This window comes from Calidris pugnax, unplaced genomic scaffold (genome assembly GCF_001431845.1).
Source record: "Calidris pugnax isolate Ruff unplaced genomic scaffold, ASM143184v1 scaffold280, whole genome shotgun sequence".
Classification (NCBI taxonomy): Eukaryota; Metazoa; Chordata; class Aves; order Charadriiformes; family Scolopacidae; genus Calidris; species Calidris pugnax.
Window position 1 is genome coordinate 334140 of NW_015091123.1, and position 19040 is coordinate 353179.

A 19040-nucleotide genomic window follows, 5' to 3' on the forward strand; every position below is an offset into this window, starting at 1 on the left:
TCCCACCCTTTGGTACCCAGGACCCCATCCATCCCTCCCCCTTTGGTGCCCAGGGCCCCATCCATCCCTCCCACTTTGGTGCCCAGGGCCCCATCCATCCAACAGCCCCTCCAACTCTCCCACGGGAGCAGTGTCAAAGTGGCCGCAAATCGCCTAATTAGGACAGATTAATCCATTAGGATTTCCTCCTCTGTTTACTGGATGGAAGTCTCCATTTCACAGCTGTGCCTCGCGTCCGACCGGCTCGCAGGCAATTTAAATATAGCAGAGCAATTTAACCTAGTTGGAGACCAAAGCATCTCCTTTAATGCCCTGCATAAATTTCCAAGCTCTTTGCTCCCGGCCATCAAAGGAGCAGCCAAATGCTCTGTGCCCCCAGAAACCCCCGGGGACAGGGTAGGGGGCAGAGGGGATGGGAAGCTTGTGTCCATTAATGATTTCACCTTCAGCATCCTCACTTGCCAGCTGGGTTTTTTTTTCCTCCTTTTCCTCCCTGGGCACTGACCTGTGCTCCATCTCTCATTCTTATAAATCGAGCTCAGCTCTGGCACGAGGTCTATTCGAGGCAGTTTTCTGTGGACAGGCTTTTTAAGAAGTGGGGAAAAAAAAACAACGAACCAAACCTCCTTGCAGGAAATGCCAACTGGTGGGAGCACACAAAAAAAAGGAAGAAAAAACTGTTTTCGGAGACATTTTTTAAAAATAGCTTCTGTTTGTACCAAAAATATGAATGTACGAAACTAAGGTACAACCAAAGTTGGAGGCAAGGCATATTCTAGAAAGTTGGTTTTAATAACTCAGTCACTTAATTCTGGGGTTTCTGGGGAAAACGGTGAGTTCTGGGGGTCCTGGGCAGCTCGGAGTCCTGCAAAAGCAGGTAAAATGGGGTAAGAAAGGATGGAGGTGGGATACAAGGCCTTCCAGCCATTTGAGGTGCAAGAAGAAACATCTCCAGTGCTTCATCCCTTCCTCTCCTGAGATCAGGAACTTCACAGGACAGACCAAACCTTCCACGGGAGGAGATTTAAACCCCATTAAACTGCCTTTTTGGTGACTGAATGGAGAGAACAAACCTCTCCTCTTACGCCAGGAAAAATTACAACCACCAAAGCTCTTTTATTTAACCTTGGGCCACGGGAAGAAGGGCACGGACACGAGAAGAAGCTCCTGGGCTTTGTATAGGGTTGGACAAAGCAAATTATGGGTTGCATTTGTGACTCTCCATCCATACACGGGGCTGGTGGGTGGGATAACCCAGAGTCATACACTAAAGGAATTCATTGGGTTTAGGTGGTATATTTTAAAGGGCTGTAAAATTTGGGAAAAAAAAAAAAAACCAACCAGTTTAAAAACTCTGCAATAAGGGGCTGCAAGGTGGTTTTTTTTTATTCCTGTTCTGGCCAAAGCCCAGGGAAGGCACGTGCAGGAGCGATGCTGCTCGGCCCCCGTCCTCCTGAATTATTCCTGGTTGCCTGCTCGAGTGCCGCATCTTTGCATACGTTAATTAGACTCAGTGGGTAAAATAAAACCGAAGAGCCGGCTCCTCTAATTCCCTCTCTGTATATTCATTACAGGAGCGGGCGGCAACTGGGATGTCAAGGAGGATTAAGGAGAGAGCTGGGGAGTCACAGGTGGTTTGCAGCAGGAATTGCAAACCCTCTTGGAGGGCACAGGGAGGCTGTTGATGCCGGGGCAAAATAACCTGCTGCCCCTAAAAAACATCCCCTGTGTTCCCTATCGCCTCTTCTTGGGAGGAGAATGGGATGCTCCACTTCCCGATGATCCCAAGAAGGGAGGATCCCCCCCCGGGGTTGGCAGTGAAGGGGTTAAAGGTGTCTTGGGTGCAGGCCTGTTTTGAGAGAGCTGGGGAGTCACAGGTGGTTTGCAGCAGGAATTGCAAACCCTCTTGGAGTTCACAGGGAGGCTGTTGATGCCGGGGCAAAATAACCTTCTGCCCCTAAAAACATCCCCCGTGCTCCCCATCGCCTCTTCTTGGGAGGAGAATGGGATGCTCCGCTTCCCGATGATCCCAAGAAGGGAGAATCCCCCCGGGGTTGGAAGTGAAAGGGTTAAAGGTGTCTTGGGTGCAGGCCTGTTTTGAGAGAGCTGGGGGGTCACAGGTGGTTTGCAGCAGGAATTGGAAACCCTCTTGGAGGGCACAGGGAGGCTGTTGATGCCGGGGCAAAATAACCTGCTGCCCCTAAAAACATCCCCCGTGCTCCCCATCGCCTCTTCTTGGGAGGAGAATGGGATGCTCTGCTTCCCAATGATCCCAAGAAGGGACAATCCCCCCCGGGGTTGGAAGTGAAGGGGTTAAAGGTGTCTTGGGTGCAGCCCTGTTTTGAGAGAGCTGGGGAGTCACAGGTGGTTTGCAGCACGAATTGCAAACCCTCTTGGAGGGCACAGGGAGGCTGTTGATGCCGGGGCAAAATAACCTGCTGCCCCTAAAAAACATCCCCTGTGTTCCCTATCGCCTCTTCTTGGGAGGAGAATGGGATGCTCCACTTCCCGATGATCCCAAGAAGGGAGGATCCCCCCCCGGGGTTGGCAGTGAAGGGGTTAAAGGTGTCTTGGGTGCAGGCCTGTTTTGAGAGAGCTGGGGAGTCACAGGTGGTTTGCAGCAGGAATTGCAAACCCTCTTGGAGTTCACAGGGAGGCTGTTGATGCCGGGGCAAAATAACCTTCTGCCCCTAAAAACATCCCCCGTGCTCCCCATCGCCTCTTCTTGGGAGGAGAATGGGATGCTCCGCTTCCCGATGATCCCAAGAAGGGAGAATCCCCCCGGGGTTGGAAGTGAAAGGGTTAAAGGTGTCTTGGGTGCAGGCCTGTTTTGAGAGAGCTGGGGGGTCACAGGTGGTTTGCAGCAGGAATTGGAAACCCTCTTGGAGGGCACAGGGAGGCTGTTGATGCCGGGGCAAAATAACCTGCTGCCCCTAAAAACATCCCCCGTGCTCCCCATCGCCTCTTCTTGGGAGGAGAATGGGATGCTCTGCTTCCCAATGATCCCAAGAAGGGACAATCCCCCCCGGGGTTGGAAGTGAAGGGGTTAAAGGTGTCTTGGGTGCAGCCCTGTTTTGAGAGAGCTGGGGAGTCACAGGTGGTTTGCAGCACGAATTGCAAACCCTCTTGGAGGGCACAGGGAGGCTGTTGATGCCGGGGCAAAATAACCTGCTGCCCCTAAAAAACATCCCCTGTGTTCCCTATCGCCTCTTCTTGGGAGGAGAATGGGATGCTCCACTTCCCGATGATCCCAAGAAGGGAGGATCCCCCCCCGGGGTTGGCAGTGAAGGGGTTAAAGGTGTCTTGGGTGCAGCCCTGTTTTGAGAGAGCTGGGGAGTCACAGGTGGTTTGCAGCAGGAATTGCAAACCCTCTTGGAGTTCACAGGGAGGCTGTTGATGCCGGGGCAAAATAACCTTCTGCCCCTAAAAACATCCCCCGTGCTCCCCATCGCCTCTTCTTGGGAGGAGAATGGGATGCTCCGCTTCCCGATGATCCCAAGAAGGGAGAATCCCCCCGGGGTTGGAAGTGAAAGGGTTAAAGGTGTCTTGGGTGCAGGCCTGTTTTGAGAGAGCTGGGGGGTCACAGGTGGTTTGCAGCAGGAATTGGAAACCCTCTTGGAGGGCACAGGGAGGCTGTTGATGCCGGGGCAAAATAACCTGCTGCCCCTAAAAACATCCCCCGTGCTCCCCATCGCCTCTTCTTGGGAGGAGAATGGGATGCTCTGCTTCCCAATGATCCCAAGAAGGGACAATCCCCCCCGGGGTTGGAAGTGAAGGGGTTAAAGGTGTCTTGGGTGCAGGCTTGTTTTGCCGAGGTGCTGATAAATGGTTTCAGCCTCTCCAGCCCCAGAAATCCCCCCCAGTTCCCAGACCTCGCTGCATAAAGGCAGCATTTTCCTGAGCATCCTTCTGGTGGGGGTGAGGGGGAGGTCAATGTCCCGGGGGGGGGCACGGGAGGAACAGGGGCTTCGCTGTTTCCATGGGGTTCTGTGGCCCCGGGGCCCTCTGGGTGACCTTGCACGGTCATTTTGGGAGAAAATCAAGTGTGTGGGGAAGGCAGAGGCATCCTCAGCCTTGGCATTTCCCACCCGAGGCTCCCAAACCCTCCCTTGGTGCTGGACGATGGTGGGGGGGGACCAGGGGGGAGGTACCCTGAGGGTACCCAGGGAGATGTCAGCGTACATCCCCTGTGTTCCCTATCGCCTCTTCTTGGGAGGAGAATGGGATGCTCTGCTTCCCGATGATCCCAAGAAGGGAGGATCCCCCCCCGGGGTTGGCAGTGAAGGGGTTAAAGGTGTCTTGGGTGCAGCCTTGTTTTGCCGAGGTGCTGATAAATGGTTTCAGCCTCTCCAGCCCCAGAAATCCCCCCCAGTTCCCAGACCTCGCTGCATAAAGGCAGCATTTTCCTGAGCATCCTTCTGGTGGGGGTGAGGGGGAGGGCAATGTCCCGGGGGGGGGCACGGGAGGAACAGGGGCTTCACTGTTTCCATGGGGTTCTGTGGCCCCGGGGCCCTCTGAGTGACCTTGCATGGTCATTTTGGGAGAAAATCAAGTGTGTGGGGAAGGCGGGGGCATCTTCAGCCTTGGCATTTCCCACCCGAGGCTCCCAAACCCTCCCTTAGTGCCTGGATGATGCTGGGGGGGGACCAGGGGGGAGCACCCTGAGGGTACCCAGGGAGATGTCAGCGTATCCACCTCCCTCACCCTACTTAATTAATGAAATCTCTAATCGCCAGTGGAGCTTTTTAGGAAGCAAACCCTTCCAGGTGTCTGGAATCCATGGCATGTGCCCAAGGGCGAGTGGGAGCCCAGCTGCACCCCGCTGGCCCCCCGGCAGGGTGGAGGTGGCCCCCGAGGTGGCCAGCTTGGCCAGCGGTATTTAATTAGCCGCGGAACATGACGCTTGTTTTAATTCCGTGCGTTCAGGAGACGTGTGTTGCTGCCCACACACGCCAGTTGCCATAACAACTTTAATTTGTTTTGTAGCCTCCGCTCTGATGGATTTGGGGGCTTTTTATTTTTGCGTTGTTTGTTTGTTAATCTCCCTTCCTTCCCCTCCCTTCTTCCCCCATTCCCTCTTTCCTTCCTTCTTTCTAATTGCACTCGCTCCCACTCTGGTCCCCGGCTTTAATAAGAGGCAAAAAAGTCATTGCGTGGGTCCTGGACCCCCGGCTGGGCATCCTCAGCCCCCCAACTGGCAGCATCCGTGATTTATCCCAAGTAATCCCAGTGTAATAGATGGGGGGAAGCCGCTGGCTTCCCAAATTACTGCCCTGCTGCCGAAACACAAAGAGGTGCACGGCTTCCCCTTCGCCCACCTCCTTCTCCTGCTGCCACTGGGTTGAAAACCATGAAAACCATGAAAAACATCCCTTGGAGAGCAAGGCTGTGGTGTTGGGACCTCGGAAGGATTGCCTGGATTGTTGAAAACTATCCCTTGGAGAGCAAGGCTGTGGTGTTGGGACCTCAGAAGGATCACTTGAATGGTATGAAAACCATGAAAAACATCCCTTGGAGAGCAAGGCTGTGGTGTTGGGACCTCAGAAGGATCACTTGAATGGTTGAAAACCATCCCTTGGAGAGCAAGGTTGTGGTGTTGGGACCTCAGAGGGATCACCTGAATGGTTGAAAACCATCCCTTGGAGAGCAAGGCTGTGGTGTTGGGACCTCAGAAGGATCACTTGAATGGTTGAAAACCATCCCTTGGAGAGCAAGGCTGTGGTGTTGGGACCTCAGAGGGATCACCTGGATGGTTTTAAAGGGATTGACCATCTGCTGAACTATTTAGAGAATGAAATGCAAAGCACAAGAGGGAGAGCCCTGCCTCTGTGTGCATGGGTGAGAAGCTTGGACAGGCTCCCTCCTGCTTTCAGCAGGGTTTTGGGGTCCCCCCAGCACCCTGAGGGGTGCTGTGGTGGGGTTGGAAGCCAGGGACCACCCCCACCAGCCTCTGCCTTTGTACTGAAACACATGGTGGGTCTCCAGGTGGCTCAGCTACCGTTGGAGGAGACCCAGGAAGATGCTGAGATGGATCAGTTGGTGCCACCAGGTCTTTCCCTGGGAGGGGTGCTGTGGTGGGGTTGGAAGCCAGGGACCACCCCCACCAGCCTCTGCCTTTGTACTGAAACACATGGTGGGTCTCCAGGTGGCTCAGCTACCGTTGGAGGAGACCCAGGAAGATGCTGAGATGGATCAGTTGGTGCCACCAGGTCTTTCCCTGGTGGAGGAGAAGCCATAGGGTCGGGATATATGGTCCTTCACCCTTCCCTTCCTTAAGCCCCCTTCCCCAAATCTTTCCTTTGGGGTCGGACCCTGCTCCTGCCTCCTCCATCCCATCCAAACCCCGGTGTGATGCAGCCAGAGAACGTGACGTGGAGCTGCTTCTGCTCAGCCTGGGGACTGAGTTGTGTTCCTGCTGTTCTCTGGGGTTTCTCAGAAGGGAGGGAAGGGCTGCGACTTATTATACTTGCAGTATAAAAAAAAAACCTTGCAGTGCTGGCCAAATGGGGCAAAAAGCAGCAGAAAGAAGGAAAAGCAGAATTATCTGCAGCTCCTCTAGGTTCAGAAGCAGATGCGCTGGGGGCGTGCGGAGGCTGGTCTGGCGGTGGGGAGGTGCTGGGAAAGGGGTGACCTAGAGGAAGAAGAGCTCAGCAGGGAGGAAGATTAGGCTCTTGGCCAGCATGACCCGACGCCGGGGCTGTCACACTGACTTGGAGCAGCTGCCAGTGGGTCGGTGGCCCCTGGGTCCCCCTCCTCGCCCGTGTGGGCTCTGCCTCACCATACGGGTGGGTGCTCAGCCCCCCCTGGCCCCATTGGGGTGACTTTCTGCCAAGGGAGTGGGTTGGGAGCTCCAACTGGGGAGCATCTGTGATGGCCGGGGTGCAGGGAGCGTGTCCTGTGCTCACCCATCCACGGCCCGGGAGGTTTCCTCTCCCTAAAGGATTAATTTGCACAGGAATAGGGTTTGCAGCGGAACTGACATTAATAACAGGCTGAGTTAGAGCCCGGCTGCGGAGCGGGATGTTAATGACTCTGTGCAGAGATGGAAGGGGGCTGTTGGTGAAAACCATCTCTGGGCTGTTGGGTTTTGCTGCATCCTGGAATTAGGAGGAGTTTGTGAGGAGGCGAGCCCATCCCCAGCCCCCTGAGCTGTGCTGAGGGGGCAGCTCGGCCACCCCAGCTCCCAGGACAGGACCCAGAGCCGTGGTCCTACGGTGGGATGAACCCTGGATGCTCCAGCATCACTTGGAAAATCCCAGCAGTGGTCCCCAAGCAGCGTGTTGGCTCCTGTCACCAAGCGCTGCGTGTGGGATGGGGAAGGGTGACTGTGGGGGTTTGATATGATAATACTTGGGGCTTTGAAACGTGTGTGTGTTGGCCTTTTGTCAGCCCTGGGCATGAAGGGGATGTAGCTGACTGGGATGCAGTGGAAGTGGGATACAACATCCTAGGATGCAGTGGAAGGGGGATGCAGTGGAAGGGGGATGCAGTGGAAGGGGTTGCAGTGACCTGGGATGCAGTGGAAGGGGGATGCAGTGGAAGTGGGATGCAGCAGCCCAGGATGCAATGGGAGTGGGATGCAGCAGCCTGGGATGCAGCAGAGAGGGATACAATGACCCGGGATGCAGCGGAGGATGATTCAGTGGGAGTGGGATGCAGCAGAGGGGGATGCAGGAGAGAGGATGTAGTGCAAGTGGGATGCAGCAGCCCAGGATGCAATGGGAGTGGGATGCAATGGCCTGGGATGCAGCAGCCCAGGATGCAGCAGAGAGGGATACAATTATCTGGGATGCAGTGAAGGGGGATGCAGTGGGAGTGGGATGCAGCAGAAGGGGCAGAAGGGGATGCAGTGACCTGGGATACAGTGGAATTTGGGATGCAGCAGCCCGGGATGCAGCGGAGGGGGATGCAGTGACCTGGGACAGGATGTAGTGCAAGTGGGATGCAGCAGCCCAGGATGCAATGGGAGTGGGATGCAATGGCCTGGGATGCAGCAGCCCAGGATGCAGCAGAGAGGGATACAATTATCTGGGATGCAGTGAAGGGGGATGCAGTGGGAGTGGGATGCAGCAGAAGGGGCAGAAGGGGATGCAGTGACCTGGGATACAGTGGAATTTGGGATGCAGCAGCCCGGGATGCAGCGGAGGGGGATGCAGTGACCTGGGATACAGTGGAATTTGGGATGCAGCAGCCCGGGATGCAGTGGAGGGGGATGCAGTGACCTGGGTGGCCTTTTGTCAGCCCTGGGCATGAAGGGGATGTAGCTGACTGGGATGCAGTGGAAGTGGGATACAACATCCTAGGATGCAGTGGAAGGGGGATGCAGTGGAAGGGGAGGGGATACAATTATCTGGGATGCAGCGGAGGGGGATGCAGTGGGAGAGGGATGCAGCAGAGGTGGATGCAGTGACCTGGGATGCAGTGGAAGTGGGATGCAGCAGCCCGGGGTGCAGCAGAGAGGGATACAATGATCCGGGATGCAGCAGAGAGGGATTCAGTGGGAGTGGGATGCAGCAGAAGGGGATGCAGTGACCTGGGATGCAGTGAAAGTGGGATGCAGCAGTCCAGGATGCAATGGGAGTGGGATGGAATGGCCTGGGATGCAGTGAAAGCGGGATGCAGCAGCCTGGGATGCAGCAGAGGGGGATACAATTATCTGGGATGCAGCGGAGGGGGATGCAGTGGGAGAGGGATGCAGCAGAGGTGGATGCAGTGACCTGGGATGCAGTGGAAGTGGGATGCAGCAGCCTGGGATGTAGAGGAAGGAGGATGCAACAGCCTGGGATGCAGTGGAAGTGGGATGCAGCATCCTAGGATGCAGCAGAGGGGGATGCAATGGCCTGGGATACAGTGGAAGTGGGATGCAGCAGAGGGGGATGCAGGAGAGGGGATGCAGTGGAAGTGGGATGCAACATCCTAGGATGCAGTGCAAGGGGATGCAACGGCCTGGGATGCAGTGGAAGTGGGATGCAGCAGCCCAGGATGCAATGGGAGTGGGATGCAGCAGCCTGGGATGCAGCAGAGAGGGATACAATGACCCAGGATGCAGCGGAGGAGGATTCAGTGGGAGTGGGATGCAGCAGAGGGGGATGAAGGAGAGGGGATGCAGTGGAAGTGGGATGCAGCAGAAGGGGATGCAGTGACCTGGGATGCAGTGGAAGTGGGATGCAGCAGCCCAGGATGCAATGGGAGTGGGATGCAATGGCCTGGGATACAGTGGAAGTGGGATGCAGCAGCCCGGGATGCAGCAGAGGGGGATACAATGACCCGGGATACAGCAGAGGGGGATGCAGTGGAAGTGGGATGCAGTGGGAGTGGGATGCAGCAGCCCAGGATGCAGTGGAGGGGGATACAATGACCCGGGATGCAGCGGAGGGGGATGCAGTGGAAGTGGGATACAGTAGAATTTGGGATGCAGCAGCCCGGGATGCAGCGGAGGGGGATGCAGTGATCATCCTCTCGGTAACTGCAGTTTTACGACTTCCCATAAACAGTCCCCTCCATCTCTCTCTCCGTTTTTAATTACCTAGAAAATAACCTCTATTCAATTTACAGCTCATTTGAAGCTATGAGCAAGGGCCCATAAATATTTAATGTGTTTAGAAGTGGCACCAACTGTCCAGGGCTTTTTTTTTCTTTTCCAGGAGTTGTCTTTGTTTTAGTATATTTATTCCCCCACATCTTTACTATTTTCCGCTCCCTCCGTCCGTAAAATCTGGTGGGAAAAGACAAGCAAAGGGCTCAACCCCTGAATTTTCTTAGGAGTGATGGCCCAAAATAAGCAGTTAGAGCAGCTTTTTTCTCTAAGTAGAGCAATTAAGAGGAGCAGCTTCCTGAGCATCCCTGAGCCCTCTCGCCCCCCGTGCTGCTGCCTCTTCCTGGGGGAAGCCGGGTTACGATCCGCTCCCCAGCCTGAATTCCAGGAGGTTTTGCTAGAAAAAGGGGATTGCACGCCAGGATTTCTGCCTCCTAATTGTGGCTGAGCGCAGGAGCTGGTTCTCAGAGCAGCATCCAGCCTCAAAGTCTGCCCTGTCCTACTTAAAAGTTTAAAAAAAAAAAATAAAAAATTATTAATAGCTATTGCAGTTAAGAGGAATAACTGGGAATTTCTGTCGATGCTGTAATTTCAGCTGCTGAGGTCGCAGCAGAAGCTGTGCCTCGTTCTGCTGCTCTTCTCCGAAGGAAAACTTCTCCCATTTTTCCAAAGCCCTGAGAGTTGCCCCGAATCCCAGATATTATGCAAACAAGCGAGTTCTACTCCCAGATTTTTGTGGGTTTACCCAGAACATATTTTGGTTGTGTGTATTAATCGCTACAACACAGATTTTTATTGTAACATAATAGATATATTTACTGTACGAGGAGTGACAGCATTTATTAATTATGCACAAGCGGGCCCAGAAAACGGATTTGTTTGCTTTGATGTCTAATGCGGCAGGCTTTTTTTTTTTTTTCTGCTTGTTAAACTTAATCAAAAGCAATCAAAATACGCTCCCATAAATTATAGCAAATTAATTTCAAACAAAAGGGAAAAAATATTAGGTAGCACAAATGGAAATAAAATTAAAAAAAAAGAATAAGTGAGACAGGAGTCAGGCTAATTTAAATACTGTATTTGGTTATAGTTTTTCATTTCCTCTGGACTATTGATCAGGAATAGAAAAGGTGCAGAAATGGGGTCTGAGGGGCTCAAGGGCTTTGGTTTCCTCCTGATGAGTGGGTTGGTGCAGGCAAAAAATAACAGGGAGCATGATGCTCGACAAGGGCTTGGTGTTTCACTGCACCTGGGTGATGATGTGAGAGGGTGGGTGCGGGATCAGGGCTGTGACACCATCCCCATCCCTGCAGCATCTGCATCCTGGAGAGCATCCGAACCCCAAGCTGCCCTGTGGTACCTCATTTTACCCTCCCCACATGGGTTCAAACCAAGCTCCTCTCCCTCTCCTCTCCCTCTCCTCTCCATCTAGGTGATAGTCCAAGTGCATGTCTGCAAGATCAGGGCGGTGACACCATCCTCACCCCTGCAGCATCCCACAAACCAAGCCCCTCCCCTCCCCTCTCCTCCTGGGTGATGGTCCAAGTGGGTGTCTGCAAGATCAGGGTGGTGACACCATCCTCACCCCTGCAGCATCCCCATGACCTGGCTGCATCTGCATCCCTATGAGCATCCTAACCCCAGCACACCTCTTGGTCCCTCATTTACCCCTTCCACCAGAGTATAAACCAAGGCTCTCCTTCTTTCTCCTTCTCCCTTTCTCCTTCTCCCTTTCTCCTTCTCCCTTTCTCCTTCTCCCTTTCTCCTTCTCCCTTTCTCCTTCTCCCTTTCTCCTTCTCCCTTTCTCCTTCTCCCTTTCTCCTTCTCCCTTTCTCCTTCTCCCTTTCTCCTTCTCCCTTTCTCCTTCTCCCTTTCTCCTTCTCCCTTTCTCCTTCTCCCTTTCTCCTTCTCCCTTTCTCCTTCTCCCTTTCTCCTTCTCCCTTTCTCCTTCTCCCTTTCTCCTTCTCCCTTTCTCCTTCTCCCTTTCTCCCTTCTTTTTTCTCCTTTTCCTTTTCTCCTCTCCTTCTCTCTTTTCTCATCCTGCCAAGTCCTCAGGGTCTCAACCACGATTTTCAGCATGTCTTCTTTTTTCTCCTTTTCCTTTTCTCCTCTCCTTCTCTCTTTTCTCATCCTGCCAAGTCCTCAGGGTCTCAACCACGATTTTCAGCATGTGAAACGTGTTCACCTGATTCGTCTTAATATCTTTAACTCTTCTGTTTGTCCTTGTATGACCATGGGCTTGGGAGAAGCGGGATTGTATGTATGTAGTTTCTTTCTGTTTCTTGCAAGAACCCCTAAGGAAACCAGTTTTTGTTCCTGGCCGCGTGGTGCTGAACGGGAGGGGTCTGTGGGGCGCACGCCTGGAGTCAGGGGTCGTCCTGGAGCCAAGGAAAACTCACAGAAGATTCCAGAAGGTGAGGAGGGCATGGCCAAAGAAGACACGCCTATCCCTGGAGATCATTAGCATAGGCCAACCTTTGTATGAATATGTATTAGCAGAAGAGATAAAAACCCAAAACGGGACTCGCACGTGTGTGCCTTGGTTGAGCGGAGACTCCCGGTGCACCCAGCGCTGTTTGCTTGTCTTTAACTCGTTTAATAAATTGTAAACTTTAAATTGGAATCCTGTTTGAGGCTCAATCATTTATCACAAGCATGAGCTGGGGGTGTTTTACTGCACCTGGGTGATGGTCCAAGCGGGGGGTCTGCAGGGCACCATCCCCATCCCTGCAGCATCCCCGTGTCCTGGCTGCATCCGCATCCCCTGCGAGCATCCTAACCCCAACCCTCTCTCTCCTCTCTTCTCCCTTCCCCTCCTGCCAAGTGCTTTGGCTGTTTAGTACATGCTTAATTAAAAGGCGAGCAGTTAATCTATTGCTGTCAATTGGCTGCTGGTGCTAAAGGACGTTCCCCCGGTGCACGGGCACCTTCTCCGGCGCGTGCGGGGCTGGCACCCGCCGCCAGCGCGCCCGCCTCTATTTACATAATGCTATTGACATTTTGGAGGGTGAAATTATGTATGCCGCTTTTAATTCGCTGTTAAATTAAATTACGAATGTTTGGAAGGCGGTAATTTCTTTTGTTCTAGGAACAGATTGTTTTATATATCTGCCCATATTACCGAGTTATTAATTTAATGATTTCATAATAGCGCTTCGTTCCTTTGGGTAATATAAAGGGAGAAGTGTGCTGGGTTGCACAGCTCGGGCTGACTCGCTTGTCCCTCCACAGATTGCAGGGGGGGAGGAATAAAGACATTGGGTTTGGCAGAACTTTTAGGAGGTCGCAGAGCAGGACCAGGAGCTCTGTTTGCATCTGCTGCCAGGGATGCTGGGCACTGTGTACACCCCTAAGGGACAGGGCAGGATATAGGGGGGCTGCTCAGCAGCCAGAGGGTCGTGTCCCTCCTCTGAACCCTCAAAATTGGGTTTTTTTCCGAGTCCTCAGCTCCCAGTTGCTCGCTCAGAGCCAAGATCTGCTTTCCAGGTGCCTGGAGCTGGGGGGGTTCAGCCTGGAGAAAAGGAGGCTGAGGGGAGACCTTCTTGCTCTCTCCAACTCCCTGAAAGGAGGGTGTAGCCGGGGGGGTCGGTCTCTTCTCCCAAGGAACAGGTGATGGGACAAGAGGAAACGGCCTCAAGTTGCCCCAGGGGAGGTTCAGATTGGATATTAGGAAAAAATTTTACATAAAAAGGGTTATTAAGCCTTGGAATGGGCTGCCCAGGGCAGTGGTTGAGGCCCCATCCCTGGAGGGATTCAAAAGCCGGGTTGACCTAGTGCTTAGAGACATGGGTTAGTGATGGTTTTTATCAGAGTTGGGTTGATGGTTGGACTCGATGATCTTAAAGGTCACTTCCAACCAAAACAATTCCATGATTCCATGATTCTATGGAAGCTGCGTGCCCAGAGGGATGCAGCTCCTTTGCCTGAGGACCTCAGCTCATCCAGAAGCTGGTTATCTTAACACCACCACTGAGGTGTGAGCAGGGCTCTCTGGGATCCTGGTGTTGAATCACAGAATCATAGAATTGCCCAGGCCGGAAGGGACCTCCAAAGGCCATCTAGTCCCACCCCCCCGCAGTCAGCAGGGACACCCCCAACTAGACCAGGTTGCCCAGGGCCTCGTCGAGCCTCTCCTTGAATATCTCCAGGGATGGGGCCTCAACCACCTCCCTGGGCAACCTGTTCCAGTGCTCCACCACCCTCCCAGTGAAGAACCCTCTCCTCATCTCCAGTCTAAAGCTGTTCCCCTCCAGCTTGAAGCCATTGCCCCTCGTCCTGTCACTGCAGGCCTTTCTAAACAGGTTCTCCCCAGCCTTCCTGTAGGCTCCCTTCAGGTACTGGAAGGCTGCTATTAGGTCTCCCTGGAGCCTCCTCTTCTCCAGGCTGAACAACCCCAGCTCCCTCAGCCTGTCCTCGGAGCAGAGGTGCTCCATCCCCCTGATCATCCTCGTGGCCCTTGTGGCTGAACAACCTGAATGGTGAGAGCAGTGAGGTGCACCCCACCATCCCCATCCCTGTCCCCCTCTGCTCTCCCCAACCCCCCCAGGCAATGGTACCAGCCACCCTCAGAACATGCGATAGTGACCTCCTTCAAATCTGGCTGCATTTCTGCTTTCCCAAAACTTTCACGGCTCTGCCCATCGCTAAAAGCTCTGAACAGCTCTGCAAATGTCAGAGGTGACACCGGGGCCATCAGAGCATCCCTGCCAGCCCCCCGGGGCCGGTACCAAACCCGGCGACGTCTCCGTGAGGTGCATTTAAGGGCTGAGCTCCCGGAACCGAGTGACTTCACAGGCTCTTGTGTATATATATATATTTATATATATTTATCTTTTTATCCTCCCTGGCACCACCCGCTGTGGCGCGGGGATAATCTGGGAAAATTTGTCCACCTACACGCTCAGGAATCAGGGAACAACAGCAGAAGCGGCGCCTGCGATTTGTCCTTTAAAAATGGGACTTTTTGAGAAGCGACGTGACGCGGGGACCCGGGGACCGAGGAGTGGGCTGCCTGGTGACGGGGGTGGATTTTAACATCTCCGGAGGAAAAAAAAAAAAAAAAAAAAAAAATAAAAGATGGAGCAGAGTCATCCTTTCCAGCTGATCCTGCCTTGCTGTGTGAACCTGGGCAAGTTACAGGGGGCTCGGACTCCTTCCAACCCCTCCCCAGGTCTGTTTTCCATCTCTGATTTCCTTTTCCAAAGACACAGACCTTCTCTTCTCCCCCAGTTTCCCAGGGGCTGGTGTTGCTCCCTGCCTGGGCACCCCATAAATGGCCAAGCAGTGAGTAAATCAATGTCCCGGTGATGAAGCAGAGAGAATTGCTGAGCCCTGAACAATCCCTGCCCGGCCCCACCAAGACTCCGGAGTCATTTCCATGCTAATCCGTGCTGCTTGACTTCTAGGGAGGTAATGGCTCCTACGGCTCTTCCCTCTCCTTTCGTTGAACAATTTATGGCCTCTGCTTTACTTGCCTCGTGCTCCCGAGCAGGGGGAAGCCTTCAAATTACCTAGCTTTTGCATTATTGCATTTTTTTTCAGGATTGCATGGGGATGTGTTGCCATTACGATGGTGCTGGTGCGTGATGGCCATCCCCTGGGCACCACCTGCCCCAGAGCAGCAGCTGAGGTCGTTACGAGGTGCTAACGATGCTCAGGGCAGTAATTTAAGAGGGCTGGGGAGCCCTGGCAGGTGACTCATTTTGTAAAGGCAGAAGCAGGATGGAGTGTGGTTAAAGAAGGTCTCTGCTCTGTGGTGAGACCTTCTGGAGGTGCCCACTGGAACACCCATGTAAATTCCTTTAAAAAAATTAGAAGAAATAGTGATGTGGAAAAGAAGCGCCGTCAGGGAGTGATGGTGAAATAAATAGATGTTGTTTGCACTGTAAAGATGGGGTTTTTTTGGTGTCTTTTCTGCTGCCCCTGTGCACAGTTTGTCTTGCATCATCCCTCCTGGCTCCGTGATGTTTTTCTAAAGTCCACACCAAGCTGAATGGACTCCCTCTTTTCCTGGACCATCTTGTTTGCTTGGACTTATTTCTCTCCCCCAATTTTATTGGCAAACCTATGCTGCAAGAAGGAGAAATCCAGTTTTCAGCTTTCCAAGTCACCAAGATCTCATCGCACGTGTTATGAGCAAAGCCAGAGCACTGGGAACCCTGGAGACCACACTGGACCCTGAGAGGTGTCCCCAGTCACCCACCAGCATCACCCCACAGATGAGGGAGTGCTGCCCGTGCTGCAACCTGTGGTGAGTACTCTGAGATGAGTTTGTAAAACTTTTAGAGGTGGATTTATGTGTGGGACATCTGTGGGTGTCGGTGACTCTGTGTGGGTTGTGTCTCTTTGTCCTGGAGGTCACATAAATTAAGGCTGAGCTGGATGGTACAGTTGGCAGGACAGGAGTGAGGGGGCTGAATCCTTCTCCTCCGCTACCCGTGGTGCAAAGAGAAGCTGGTTTTTAGGGCTCCAGGAGGAGCAGTTTGTGTTGTGCGTCGTGTTGGAGTTCAAGCCTTAAAAAGGGCCATGAAATAATCTGGAAATAATCAGTTCTGGCTGCTTTGTGTGTCGTACTCCTTCCTATTCTGCCCAGTTCCCCCCTCACAGCAGGCAGAGGTGGGTGCTGGTCCCCAGAGAGAGACCTGGCCTGGATTTGAAGCCTTTAAAAAGTGCAGAATTCATGGTTTTGGCTGGCATCCGCTCCAGTGGTTAATCAGCTGTGCTGTTAAAACATGGGCCTTATTTTTCCAGTGGGAAGCTGAAGCCAGACATGATCAACTCCTGCCTCTTGTTATGTCTGTCTTCACTAGATTAAAGATGCTTTAGTAGCCTGTATTTTCTCCTGGGAAGGTACTTACTGGTGGCAATCAAGTCACCTCCCTTGTCCCTTTGATAAACTGAGCAGCTGGAGCTCTTGGAGCTCCTTCCTCCGCAGAATTTTTTCCAGCTCTTGTGACTTCTCTGTGCCTTTTCCTTTCTCTACCCGAGGTTCTCCCTTCCCAGGTGATTTTTTTGCATAGAAATAGCCATCCCCAGGAATATTCAGCCCAGGGTTCTGCTGTGATGCTGATGGAGTTGGGGGGGTTTGGTGTAGGACCAGCTTGTCCCTGGCACCGCAGTCCCTTTGGAACACCCATGTAAATTCCTTTAAAAAAATTAGAAGAAATAGTGATGTGGAAAAGAAGCGCCGTCAGGGAGTGATGGTGAAATAAATAGATGTTGTTTGCACTGTAAAGATGGGGTTTTTTTGGTGTCTTTTCTGCTGCCCCTGTGCACAGTTTGTCTTGCATCATCCCTCCTGGCTCCGTGATGTTTTTCTAACCTCCAACTGTGATACCCAAGGGATGGGGAGATGCTGTTCTGCCTCCCTCCCAGCTGGAGGGAGAAAATGCTTGTTTACCCCCTAAACTAGAGGTGTTTCTTCAGTGCTTTGGGCTGGGGTATCTCCCTGGGCTTGGGAAAAACCTGGATGGGCAGGTGGGAAATGGGGAGAAGTGGCTGGAGGTGGGAAAAGGGGTCCTAAAATGCGGGGAGCAAGTGTGATGGAGAGATGGGGAGATGCTGTTTTGCCTCCCTCCCAGCTGGGGGGAGAAAATGCTTGTTTCCCCCCAAACTGGAGGTGTTTCCTCAGTGCTTCAGGCTGGGGTGTCTCCCTGGGCTTGAGAAAAACCTGGATGGGCAGGTGGGAAATGGGGAGAAGTGGCTGGAGGTGGGAAAAGGGGTCCTAAAATGCGGGGAGCAAGTGTGATGGAGAGATGGGGAGATGCTGTTTTGCCTCCCTCCCAGCTGGGGGGAGAAAATGCTTGTTTCCCCCCAAACTGGAGGTGTTTCCTCAGTGGGTTTGGTGTAGGACCAGCTTGTCCCTGGCACCGCAGTCCCTTTGGAACACCCATGTAAATTCCTTTAAAAAAATTAGAAGAAATAGTGATGTGGAAAAGAAGCGCCGTCAGGGAGTGATGGTGAAATAAATAGATGTTGTTTGCACTGTAAAGATGGGGTTTTTTTGGTGTCTTTTCTGCTGCCCCCGTGCACAGTTTGTCTTGTATCATCCCTCCTGGCTCCGTGATGTTTTTCCAACCTCCAACTGTGATACCCAAGGGATGGGGAGATGCTGTTCTGCCTCCCTCCCAGCTGGGGGGGGAGAAAATGCTCATTTCCCATAGTGATGTGGAAAAGAAGCGCCGTCAGGGAGTGATGGTGAAATAAATAGATGTTGTTTGCACTGTAAAGATGGGGTTTTTTTGGTGTCTTTTCTGCTGCCCCTGTGCACAGTTTGTCTTGCATCATCCCTCCTGGCTCCGTGATGTTTTTCTAACCTCCAACTGTGATACCCAAGGGATGGGGAGATGCTGTTCTGCCTCCCTCCCAGCTGGAGGGAGAAAATGCTTGTTTACCCCCTAAACTAGAGGTGTTTCTTCAGTGCTTTGGGCTGGGGTATCTCCCTGGGCTTGGGAAAAACCTGGATGGGCAGGTGGGAAATGGGGAGAAGTGGCTGGAGGTGGGAAAAGGGGTCCTAAAATGCGGGGAGCAAGTGTGATGGAGAGATGGGGAGATGCTGTTTTGCCTCCCTCCCAGCTGGGGGGAGAAAATGCTTGTTTCCCCCCAAACTGGAGGTGTTTCCTCAGTGCTTTGGTCTGGGGTGTCTCCCTGGGCTTGGGAAAAACCTGTATGGGCAGGTGGGAAACGGGGAGAAGCAGCTGGAGGTGGGAAAGGGGGTCCTAAAATGGGGGGAGCGAGTGTGATGGAGAGATGGGGAGATGCTGTTTTGCCTCCCTCCCAGCTGGGGGGAGAAAATGCTTGTTTCCCCCCAAACTGGAGGTGTTTCCTCAGTGCTTCAGGCTGGGGTGTCTCCCTGGGCTTGAGAAAAACCTGGATGGGCAGGTGGGAAATGGGGAGAAGTGGCTGGAGGTGGGAAAGGGGGTCCCAAAATGGGGGGTTCTGCACTGGGAAGCAGCCCTTGTGTGCCCTCAGCTCCCATAGAGGTTTAATATTTGCATGTATATGGGCTTAATGTATTGCAATATGGGCTGGTTGGGATGTATATCACAGCGGTGGTTACCCCGAGCTCTGGGTGATGGTGGTGAAGGGGGGAAAAAATACTGCAGAATCGTTTAAAAATGGGAACAACCCATTAATTTGGTGTCTGGCCCTGGTCACCTCCCCAACAGGCAGGGAGGACGCCTCCCAAATCAAAGCTCTCCTGTTCTAATTCTCCTTCGCTGGGGCTCGCGCCGTGCAAAACGCCCTGGATACAGAGCCGGGGATAAATGAGGCAGTTCAAACATTAGAATATTTGCAAAGTGGTGCTCTCCGGCAACAGACACTTGAAATAATCTGTTTAGGCATCGGGTGAATTTGCTCCTACCAAAGGGCCGTCATCGATGTCAAAGGCACTTAGTGTCAGGCCAGCCAAGTACCCACTTCTCGTTAGCTACCCGACGCCCAGCAGTAAACACATTTTGCTGTTTTGCCATCTTAAGAGGAGGGCAAAAAAACCCTTTCTGAC